Here is a 12,908-nt window from a genome sequence, read left to right on the forward strand (position 1 = left end):
AAACAATTCTGTCCATGTGAACACGATATTATTGAGTTTAAAATTAACATACCCCGGCTACCTCAGAGAGAGCCGATTGAATTAAGATGTTCATTGCATTTAGTATTTAGCCACATTATAAGATATTAAAATAATATAATTATACAAAAATGTTATGCAAACGTGTGAACGAAGCCACTGCACGTGCACTGAAATCATGTAATAACAAAATAAAATAACATTGACAGAATACGATTTTTTTTAAATGGACGTCTCAGAACAAGCAACTCTCTCTCTAGTGATGAGGATTATGAAAACTGTGAGATTATTCTGTTATCTTATTTAATATTTACATCATGAACAAACTTTGGCATAAAACATAATATTTTTTAAAACTTATAATTCGTTTTCTGTCACGTTAAAAGACTTTCTATCTTCAGTTGATTAATTCATTATCTCAAATAAGTAAACTACAAAATACATACATAGAAATGTATTATATCGAATATGGGGTTTGGCGGTGATATATGACAAAAGCCACGATATGGGTAATCAAAAATCACCACTCTCATTTAGTATAGAAATTTTGACGATTTTCTTGAATAGATTTAAGATTTAACAAACCTATAATTTTCATACTAAGCATATTATGAAACAACGGAGCTTTATAAGAAAAACTTTTTTGTCCAAAGAATTTTCTTATATTCAACGATCGATTCTTAACATTGATTCTTATTCCTCACAAACACACAAGATTATTTTCGATATATTATTTTTTAATTTTAAATTTATTATTATGTATTTTTAATTTTAAATGTATTATTTTCTCTTTAAATGTATTATGTAGATTATATTTTCATATTATAAAATGAAGGCCTCAGCACGGGCAAGCCACCCAGTGAGGCCTACATTACTGGAAAACTTAAAATGTAAAAAATATTGTACCAAATAAAAAATAAAAAAAAATAATAATTTACATTTTGTAGGTATATTCAGATAAAGTTTCTTGCATCACCATAACACAACATAAGACATTTAAATTGTGTAGGTATATTCAGATAAACTTTCTTGCATCAACATAACACAATTTAGGTAATTCAAATTATGTAGGTATATTCAGATAAAGTTTCTTGCGTCAACTTAACACAACTTATGTAATTTACATTATGTGGGTATATTCAGATAAACATTCTTGGATCAATATAACACCAATAAATTTTATTTTACTTTTTAATTTTCACCTAAAAATATTATTGTTTACGAGTATTAGGATTAACATCTGCATAAATGGTTTATTTTTTCTTGTGTGTAATTTATACACGTGTCAGAAATTACAAAAAAGTTCATATGTAGTAAATTATTATAAGGGTTCATTGACACGAATTTTCAAAGGAAACCGTCTACTTCCTATTTTAGACATTTATAAAATATGAACCTACGTGGAATTGTGCAGAGATTATCGCAAAACATATTTTTGACGTGGGCTGTTACTTTATTAAATAAATTAAGATTTCCGTTATTCCGTATTCAAAGAATAAAGTTTGAGAATAAGTGTTACATATATTCAATCGTATTAAACATTCAAAACCTGATATTATCATAGGTTCGTAGGAAAATCATTCAACTAGTAATAATATATTGGTTACTCGCGTAGAAAAGAACACTTTTTTTGGAAAAAGTTATATTGAATTGACATTCAAATATAAACAATTCGTTTGCCGTACGAACGTTCCGGCAAAACGTGATATTAAGAGATTTTTATCTCGAAAAACGTTACTCGTATTGTTAATTTATTAAAAATCTGTTCAAATTATTAATAATTCTTAACTTTTAGTAAATTCGTAATAATAACACGTGTTTAAACATCTGCGTTTGTCTTAATAATATATATTTGTGATATGAGAAGAGTGTTAGGATTTTTATGAACAGGTGTTCCGACATTGTGACAATTCATTGGTATTTTACTAAAAGTTTATCGGGAAACCGTTATCAATGCTTTCGTTAAGGGCCTGCTCTTCCGATTTTAACCGAATAACAAATTATTTGAATAGATTCTTCATAAATTTGCAATATTTTTAATCATTAAGTTTTCTCCGTGTACATTCAGAAAAAACACAGAGAAAATAAAGTGGCAAGAACTAACGATTAAATTCCCGTTTGATACTGAGACAAGCCTAACACGAGACATCTATCTTTGACATTGCTCTATTTCTAAGGCGACATCTTTAAAGAAAATCCCACCATATTCTCGTCAGCGCCGCGCCGTGGTGGTTGAGGTGGATAAGACGGGTGAGGTGGGTTCAGATCTCATCCATTTACATCCCTTTGTCTGAAATGTCAAATGTTAAGAGGGGAATCGCTTACTTCAGATGTAGGGCACATTTCCCGCGCTGTCAGCTATTTGCGGTGTTGCCATTCTAGTTTGACATAATGTAGGTAGATACTACCATTAAAATGTGCACTCGCTTTAGTGCAAGATTTTCGCTGAATGGAACCTTTTAGAATATTCATTTCCGGGCTTGAATTCGGAGCGGAATGGAAAGATAAATACAGTTTTAGATCTATATATATTTTGCATGGTGGTATTCTCAAAGGGCTTTTATATTTAAAAATCAAATCTCAATAATACGATTTTAGAAAACAAAACAATAGTTAGACAAAGAAGAATTTCTCTAGCTTTATTATTTGTTACTACCTATATAATATCGGGAAAATTAAAATTATTTGATACACGAAAATTATTTAAATTTGATGTATTTTTATTTATTTTCCGTAAGCAATTATTTTTAAATCAACGTCATAAATCTCAACGAACTTATGACTGACTTTTGTTTGTTGAGAATAATAAATTTAAATAAAGATGCATCCAGAAAGGTAAAACGAGTATAAGTCATAAAAAAACACTTTTTTATATTTCTAATGTTGATACAATTTTTAGAATTTTGGGTGGAATACGATATTGTGAAAATAAAGATCAACATTGTTTATTTTAAGTCAGCTTTTCCGCAAAAGTGAATACAGGAAATTTGAGAAATGAATTATATTATACAGTCAACATCAACATTATTAAAAAATACTGTTCAGATAAGGCAATTATTTTTTACGCCCTTATTAGTGTACCTTCAAGAATGATGTTTAGAAAACAGTGTTCTACTTACTACGAATTTATAGAATTTAATTATGAAATCGAAATGAAACTAACATCCTGATTTATTCTTTGTTAAAGATAACATACCACAGGAGGCCCCGAGGAAAATAATTTAACTCAGGGCCCATGTCATCTTTGCAGATGCTATGTAGAGGGTATTTTTGCGTAAATGAAGGAGTGAACATATTGTAGGATGTAGAAAATACAGAGGCCGGCAAATAGTCAATCGTTGATAGTGTACAAATGTTGGACGCGCGTTTGACGTGTTTCCCGACTCTGCACCGGTACCGAAACTATCAATGACGCTATTTCCTTAGGGCACCTTCCATTGAAGATTGGTAAAGCAATGACAGATTGTAATTAGTTCGTACAGGTTCAATATAGCTCGTCAAACAAATCTCGAGTAAGGGGCCGTATACCGATGTAAATGTATAATGCTTCAAATAATTGCTCTACTCTAGGTACTTGATAATATTATATTATAATGCCTGTAAAATATCTAAAATCTGAAGGTTATTCAGACATTTTTTTGGTGTTATTTTCGTTGTTGTTATTTTTGTTGTTGTTATTTTTGTTGTTGTTATTTTTGTTATTGTTATTGTTTTATTTTTGTTTTGTTATTTTTGTTCGTGGTTCAAACGTGCTTTTTCAATTGTATTTTTTGTCGTGATTTAAATCTTGTTCAGTTAAATTTGTACTCCATTTCAATTATTTTTTAGTAAAATTTGATTTAAACGTTTTTCTTAACTATAATATCTATAATTCTTTTTAAGTTCAAACGTGTTTGCAAAAATACAAAATAAAACCAGCAGTTTTTTTTCTTTTTTTTATTTATTTAATAAATCGAAACGAAAAAATCCTCTGAAATCATCTCTGAAGATCTGTAAGCAGGTCCGTGATGTAATTTTTTTAATTTTTTTATGATAACTCACCACAGAAAAATAATGTAGATGTAATTTTTGAGGAGAGGAAAGAGTGAACACATTGTACGTACTTACTTAATTAATAAACACTTTAAGTACTATTTTTTATTTAAAATTAACGGAATAAGGAATTATTATTTTTTTCTAAACAAACGACACTATCTCAATGTCACTTCTTTGTTATCTTCTTTTTTATCTTTTAATTTTCAACTTAACTTTTTTCATCATGTTTGTACCATAAGATCGAAAAGCTCAATCAAACTTATTCACCTAGTTAAAGTTAGCCCTCCAGTCTACATAAAGCTTATTTGAAACAGAACGTGCAAACAAATTTACGGACACCTGAAATGCCAAACGGTCGAGTTAGAACAGGACTTCTCTACGCTCAGGCAACTAGTAAATTCATCAGAAATATCACGTTCAACAGAAATTTTAGACATTTTCCAAAATGTACTTCTTTGATCTCAAATATTTTTTGTATTATTGTCAATTTGGCAAAGGGTCATTCCCCAGACGCAGCTGATACGAGCAGTATTTGAAATGTTCGGGTATTTCACTTTATTTTTTTGGGATGATTGCCATAGACCATTTTCAAAATAATTTTATCCATGAATATTTCGACTAAACAATCTTCAGTTACAAAAATATCTTGTTTTGAAACAAATCAGTAAGTTCCTTTTCAGTATTTCTAACAGTTCCTCATTGCGTATTCCAACAGCTTCTAACTTATTAGCTGTTGAGAATAGTTTGGGGCTTGATGGAGTCTTCAGAATAACAGACGCATGGTTTTGGTTGCACAAAACTGCATTTGTACTTTATTTAATGTTACGAGTTTAAATTTATTCCCGACCCGGGCAAAACACTTTTACAGGTGGTCAGTTGACCATAATTCCTGCCTGTTACTATTTTTTGGAGAGAAGAAGTGAAAAAATCCACTCTGCGAGGCTTTTTATAACCTAATCAAAATAACACACATTGACAATCTAATTATCCAAACAAATACTGTCATAGAAGCCAATGGTAATTAAAACACCTGTTTTAACAATAGGCCCTAGCTTTACTACTGACCGCTAGGTGCTAGGCAGTGCCCTGTAAAATAAATGGTTGTGCACTTAGCTAATAACTTGTACATTTTAAACATTAGCTTTGTTTCCAAATTAGTTTAGTTTTCAAATATCAGAAGCGTCTATTTAATTTGTCTTTTAAGGCGATGCACTACGTCGTGTAGTATTTTTAATTGAGCCGCTATCAATAACAACCCTTACGTAGATGGCGATAAAGTTTAAATTCCCGCTTAACACCATCCGCCTGTTTTGATTTATCCAAGAAAAAAACAAGGCCAAAAAGTGCCTTTTATTTTATTTTGTAAATGTTCAGGCATAAATATTTAATTTTTTTTCAATCATTTTATAAATAAATGAATTTGCCACACTAAACAATAAAATTATAACCGAAAATGGGTTCGTAAGTAGGAGATTTTGAACTTTAAAGCAGTTTTCATAGGCCTTTACATTATTTTTTTCTGGGCTTATAAAAAGACTTATCTAAAAAATACTCGATTATTTCAAAGGCCAAGATGTATTCTACTAGTAGTATAAAGCATCTGAAACATTTCTAGGCGACCAAATTTTCAAACCAAAACACATGATTTTGCATTACTACGTATGGCATCACCTTAAAATATTTATTTTGTTCACATAAACAACCATAAAAAACTAAACATGCTAATAAGCAATTTCTCCGTATAATGATACATTACTACTTAACCTTCTTTAACAGCAGCAGTTACAAGATAATTTTTAATGTAATTTTTTCTTTCGTCGTAAATAATGTTATGAATTTCCTTCATTATTTTCTTGGCATTGTTTTGAAATTATTACCATCGTTGAACACCGGGTGTCAAAAAATAATTAGTTTATAACTTCAAAATACGTCGTGGGCTGTAACTAAAAAGAGATGAAAGTTAGAACGAATAAATCATTTTCGCTTCTCTCGCATATTATAAATTTACTTCTAGAACAGGTGCTATATAAATACAATTTTAATGGCTTTCGCAGAATCCTTATGATGGGAATATTACATCAATCTTACACAAAGTACTTATGATAATTTTCTAAGAAATTATGATAATTTTCAAAGTTTTATATATTTTTAATAGGGTTCTATCAGGGTTCCTCAGCACTGGTAAGCAGCCAGTGAGTCTCACATTACCAAATAATATTTTATAAAAAAAATGCTTCTAATGTATCAATAAAAAGGTGTTCGTCAAGAAATACCTACATGGAGTAAACTAACTGATATAAAATATTGCTAAGTTATTAAAAATCTATTCAAATTATTTGTATTCATGTTAAAAAAATAACTGCCGGCCTTTAACCAATGAATTGAGAGGTATCCTAACAAACTGTTGGTAATTGATTTATTTACAATATCAAGTGTTAAAACGTTATAATATTATAATGTGTCAATTTCCTTGTAAAAGCCCAGTATGGAAATAATGAAAAGTAAATAAATAATACACGAATGCGTTATGGTGATGTTGAAGCACATATTTATAAAAATTCTGATATTTTCGCATTTCGTTATTATATTTATTATGATAAGCACAGCTACCTGAACGCGTGTTTAGATATTATATTCTGAATGTTCTGATGGTTTGTTATGAAAGGGGGTGCAAACACGTTTTTAACATGATTTTTATAAATCAATTACACCCTTTTTCTCCATGTCATTTTTCTCCATGTGATGGCCCTTATCATTATTAGTGTGCCACATGTGACGGATCTTATCATTATTAGTGTGCCACGTGTGACGAATTATATCAAAATGACTGCGTCCAAAATTTTGTAAGAAATACCGTAAAACAAACTAATAAATTCATTAAAATAAATTTATCATTCAGTATACCTCTAACTTTGACTTTGATATTATAACAATGTAAATATTCTTTCATTATTTTTATTTTTCCATCTGAGATTTACAAAAAACAGAAAACAATTTAATTAATAATAATGGTAATATTTTGGGGATTTTACTACAATCACGATCTAAAAAGAAAAACTCGCTTGTAATCTAAATGAAAATCTGCTGATAAATATAAGTTGGCCATTGCTTATTTTTAATGGCGCGTAAAATGCCGCCATAAAATGGAACACCCTTAAAAAGGAACGATTCCGAAGGGTAGAATTTCCTGGAGAGGGAAATCCTAATATATTTGCACATCGATAAATAAACGCGACCGTAAAGAACCTTACAGAACCTACGCAGAAGGCTTTATATGAAAGGTTTCCGGTTTCATATGCAATAATTTAATATGTCTAATATAAACCCTGAAAGAGCACGCGCAGTGTTTCACGGAATTTACCTTACCTAATTTATTAATTACAGGCCTTGAAGCAAGTAGACCTGTAGTTTGCACACGGTGTTGCGAAATACGGGGAAATGGCCAACAATGTTTGATGGTGCCTTTATTATATTGGTTTTTTGTAAAAACTGCCTTATTTAAAAAAAGATTTTATCCTCGATAACCGTTTACAAAAAAGTGTATTAATTTTTATTTCATGGTTGTATCTATACTCTTCTTGAGTCTTAAAAAGACATAATACGATCCCAAATTAAATGAATGTAAATGTTATAACGTGTTCATTGCGCTACTGCATTGCATTAATTTCCCTGTGCTGACCCTTACGAGGAAATTGTGATATGATAAGTGCTTAGTTCAATTGTTTGATAGATGGCTTAATTCCTGAACGTGGAAATAGAGAAAAGTTAAATTGGTTTGTGGATTTTTTAATTAGGTAAGCCCAATTTTTTATCGATCAATGAACCTTTCCCGAGGTGGCGAAGGATCTGATATTGCATTTGAGGCTAGTATTCGAGACTTGAACATTGAAAACATTTACAGAGAATGCGATTAAAGCCTTAGAAATGTGGTTGTTCAAGAGATTATCGAAGATACTGTGTTGAGCAAGGGTCAAGGGTAAGCTGAAAGGCGCTAAAAAAAGCAAAAGAAAATTCTGAAAGTGTAAAGATAAGTAAATCGGCATATTTATCTTAAGCGAGTTGAAACGAAGAAAACTTACTGATATAAAATACTGTTTATTTATTAAAGTCTGGTCAAATTATTCGTCTTCCTTTTAGAAACGGAACTGCAGGCCTTTAAAAAATGATTTTTTTCCAACAAAATATCAGTTAAAAGCGAATGTTTTATGAGGACGGCGCAACACATGTCCATACAAATATTGATATTGGACATACTGATATTGTCACATTCCTTCATGATATTTATTATGAAAAAACACGAGTTTTCGATATATTCTGAATAACTTATATTTTATCTGAAAATTGGCATGCTATCAATTTTTTAACAAGATCAATTTCTCCGTGTACGGAGTGATGTAAGAACTAAAACATATCATGGATTGAGCAGTAGTAGAATACTGAAAGGATGTTGAAGGTTAAAGATAGGAGGTAAAGCTTATTCCGAATGATAAAATGATAATTTTATCATTCTTATTATTATAATTATAATATTATTATTTTATAACTTTTAGCCAATTGATAACGATGACACGAGGCTGACACAGTTAGTTTTCATTAATTTCAAAAGAATTTAAAAAATCTCTACACATATTTGGTTTGTATTAAAAATAATAATTTTATCAAATATGTTTTAATTTTCGTTTAAAGTTTTATTTTTACCCCTAACGCTAACTCATATTTGAATGCCAAATGATTTGGCTGTGCTCAAAATACACAGCTAAAATGTTTTCCATTGAAATAATAAATCCTTGGACATGTTATTACAACTTTTAGACAAGTTTTAGACATATCACATACGGACTGGTTTTATAAATATAGTATAACTTTATTTTATGCGATACTTTTCATAACACATAAGCGTCACAACGGGACAATGGTTCCCTCAAGGTAAGCCATAGACTAGTCATCCCAAGTTTTCACAATAACTTTTGTTTGCAAAACCGGAATTGTATGCAGAAGCATTAGGTAGTAACAAATAAATTTTTCCTTGCTATTTTCGTGATTGTTACAGTTGGTACTAAATTTGCAGCTAACCCATGAATATTTTGAATAAACCATCCGTAATTAGTTTATAAAATGCTTAGTAGTAGACAAATAATAAAAATTTCTCGAAATCGATATTTCATGATCGTAATTATTATATCTAGTGCTCGGTGCAAATCGTATTAATTTTATAGCAACACGATACACTAATCTTGTCAATAAATTGTGGACAGTGATTTAAAGCGATAGCGATAGTGATCGAACATGATTTCTACTCTGTTATGCCTGTCTCGCGCTAAACAGGGTGTTACGGCACAAAGGAAACTACTGAATTGCTGTCATGTCCGCTTTCTAGTCTACGGGTTCGCCGACCCCGTAATCCTATGTAGGGGTTGCAGAAACTCTGTTTTTTATTTTTATTTTCTAAGCCATTAGTTATACAATGAAAAATTTCATTTATAAATTCTTAAAGAAACTATTTGAAATCCTTCATCAAACGGAGATTTTTTTCAAGATGGGAACAACGTTTGAACGAATATAAAAAGGGTTAAATTACTGCGAATTCCCAACAAACATATCTGATAGTATTATTATTTTAATGACTGTAGTTTTGGATTGTTGTAAACTGAAGTGGCGCTCTCTGTTATTTTCAAAAAGAACTGTTGAAATTTTCAAACAGCAGCAGCGGATTTTTATCTGCTAGTTATGATTAATGTTAATGATATGTGTCAGTCTGATGGTAAGAAGTGTGAAATCGGAAAAGTGAAGATGATATTAGACTGAAAGTAGTAGAATTGAGATCACTGTGGCGTACGTTTTGTAAAACCGCTTTAATGGAATAGGTGGTGATTCGATTGATTTGAATATCAGAATTTGACAAAATTAATCAGAGTTTAGTAAAGATATTGGATAGAAAAAATTAGTGATATGTGAAAATTTTCAATATAAAACTGCGTTTCGTCTTCAAAAAATTCAAATGGAATGGTGAAATACGATATAAGAGAAATTAAACGAGTGCTAAATGGGCTAGAACCAAGGGAAATTAGGGCTGTGGCGATATTGGTTTCCACTCAAATCTACATGACAAAATGACAAAAGCGTACTGAAGTATGTGCAATAAAATGGACATGAAACGGTCAATCGAAGCAATTTTTCACCAAATGATAAGATAAATAATAATAAGGGGTCTAGCACAGTGTAAACATCGTATTGATAGAATTGAAAACCAATGATTTAAAACAGATTTTCTTAGCACTGTCGCACTATTGATATCTAGACCGATGTTTTTTTTATTTTTTTTATTTTTATTATTTATACCCGCTAAACTGCCAAAACAGTTTGTCAGCAGGTCAGTTTAACAATATTAATATATTACTAAAGCATACAAATAACGAGAAATCACAATATTTATAATATATACAGAAGAATTTAAATAAGAACTTAAATAACTACAAAACTGAGCCATATATAAAAAAGAATAATGCAAATAATGCAAATCGCCATACGCGGGCAACACTGGTGCATGATACTATGAAATGATATTTCTAAACATCAGAAGTCTACGTAACATTTAATACTAATAAATTGTAACTGTATAACATTAATATATATTGGCCGTCTGCATGTTCTTTTTGACACTAAAAAGAGAATTAATTATTTCATGAGGTTATTATTCACAGACATAACAAACAACTTTTGTTTATCGGTGCTGGAACGGAATCAATTTGTCGATTCTTAGATTGATTTAATAAGTATATGGATCGTGTATACGATTTCTTTCAGTTCTAAGAGCTTAGTAAGTTCAGTTATATTGAATATCAAACGACATTATCCAAAAAAATCGTGCTTATTGTCAGCTTACCTTGGAGGCCACGTTAAAAGTAGCGGCTCTTGTCTATCAACTGTCGGAATCAATTTCTGACTAGGTGATTGATTTTATCAATATCGTAATGATATAGGGGTTTATTGATCGTCCGCGCTAGACCTCCTGGAAAGAATGATGTCATTTCTTCCGTGTTGTTTTGTACCAACTTTAAGTCGATGCACTACGTAGTAATGCAAAATCATGTGTTATTGGTTTGAAAATTTGGTCGCCTAGAAATTTTTCAGATGCTTTAAATAAATACCGCAAGTAAAATACATCTTGGCCTTTGAAATAATCGATTATTTTAACATAAGTCTTTTTATAAGCTCAGAAAAAAATAATTTAAAAGGCCTATGAAAACTGCTTTAAAGTTCAAAATTTCCTGCTTACGAACCCATTTTCGGTTATGGTTTTATTGTATAATGTGAAGTTATTTATAAAATGATCGGAAAAAAATTAAATATTTATGTCTGAACATCCACAAAATAAAATAAAAAGCACTTTTTGGCCATGTTTTTTTCTTGCCTAAATCAAAACAGCTGGATGGTGTTAAGCGGGAATTTAATCCTAATCGCCATCTACATAAGGAGTGTTATTGATGGCGGCTCGATTCAAAATATTACACGACGTAGTGCATCGCCTTAAATTGATTCCGAATCTTTTTAACACATAAAAAACAATAAATATAAGTCGAGCGTGTTTTCGGTTTGCAAAATATCAACACGAAAACAAATATTTGTTCACCATGAATAACATTATTAACTTATTGTTTTGTATTTGTGAGTGGCGTCAACCCTATTCAACGGGTAGTTCCAGTGGCGTAACGATGCTCGGGTGGAATGAACCGGCCGAGTGATCGACTATTCCGCCCTTCACTTTGTCTCTATCGCGCTTATCCGAAGTTTAATTTTGTTTGCTTTATCGTCGAGGAAATATCAACCCTTCGCTTGCACCGAGGGAGTTTTCTCTAACAAAAAACGTTGTTTTTCTTGAAACTTTCCACACAAAAAGGTCTTCGATTTATATTCAAATTGGTGTAATTAAAAACGGACTCTTCTGAAAAATATTTTATATTTGTCCGCCTACCACGAAAACCTTTTTCATTTAAATAATAATTGGATCATTTTTATAGCGCAGTTTTTTTATTTACTGTTATGTGGGTTCTTTTTGACGGAAAGGATTAATATAAAATACTAATTGGTTAAACTTTGGTACCAGCATCAATAGATTTAATAATTCAGAAAACTCTGGAGTAGGGCAAACAGAAAACATCCATTTGAAAATTAGCGGAAGTTCTTCAAAATTTACGGACAAACAACTTTGTATGGCCCTTGTGTGTTTACCATAAACCTCATCAGATTATCAATTAGGTACTCAATCACTTTTAAAACAATGGAAACGTTTTTATAAAAAAAATTCTTCCTGAGAAGAAAATGTGTAGGTATTAAATGAACTAAAGTGTCGTGAAAAAAATCAGCCTTAATTTTTTTCGCATTGTTACTAAGCACCACAAAATGGCCAAACGAAACAAAACATTAAAGAGGTAGGTTTTAAACAATTTTAATCAGAAGTAACTAACGTGGCAGAATAACTAACACAATAATACTTTCAGTTTCGCTCTGATTTCAGAATTGAAACGATTCTTGAAATGGTTAAAGCCGTGTTTGGTGACCAGATATAAATAACTACATTCAACCTCACAACATACCCCAATTGGGGATGCCATAGTCTCACTGGCTTCTTTATTCTCTAGAATTTACCTATTGAAAGTCTTAATAAGAAAAGGTATAAATAATGGGTGATTTGAAATAAAATGTTGCTTAGCGTTCACTCACTTCTATCTAATTCTGAAATGTTATATGAGGAAGGGACATAAAGCATTTAAAAAAAACTTTGCTAAGTTTGATTATGCCATTTTTTTTTAAATACTAACTAACTTGTATCCAGCGTTGCTCGGGGTTATATGAAT

The 12,908-nt window shown here is 30.8% G+C and overlaps 1 protein-coding gene across 4 annotated transcripts in view; it reads left to right on the forward strand.

Moving 5' to 3' along the window:
• LOC149423499 (spondin-1) overlaps positions 1-12,908 on the forward strand; it is a 312,969-nt gene that overhangs the window by 252,963 nt on the left and 47,098 nt on the right. The gene's annotated exons all lie outside the window — the stretch shown is intronic.

Source organism: Hesperophylax consimilis, chromosome 5, assembly GCF_061612785.1.
Source record: "Hesperophylax consimilis isolate HC1 chromosome 5, BYU_Hcon_1.0, whole genome shotgun sequence".
Lineage (NCBI taxonomy): Eukaryota > Metazoa > Arthropoda > Insecta > Trichoptera > Limnephilidae > Hesperophylax > Hesperophylax consimilis.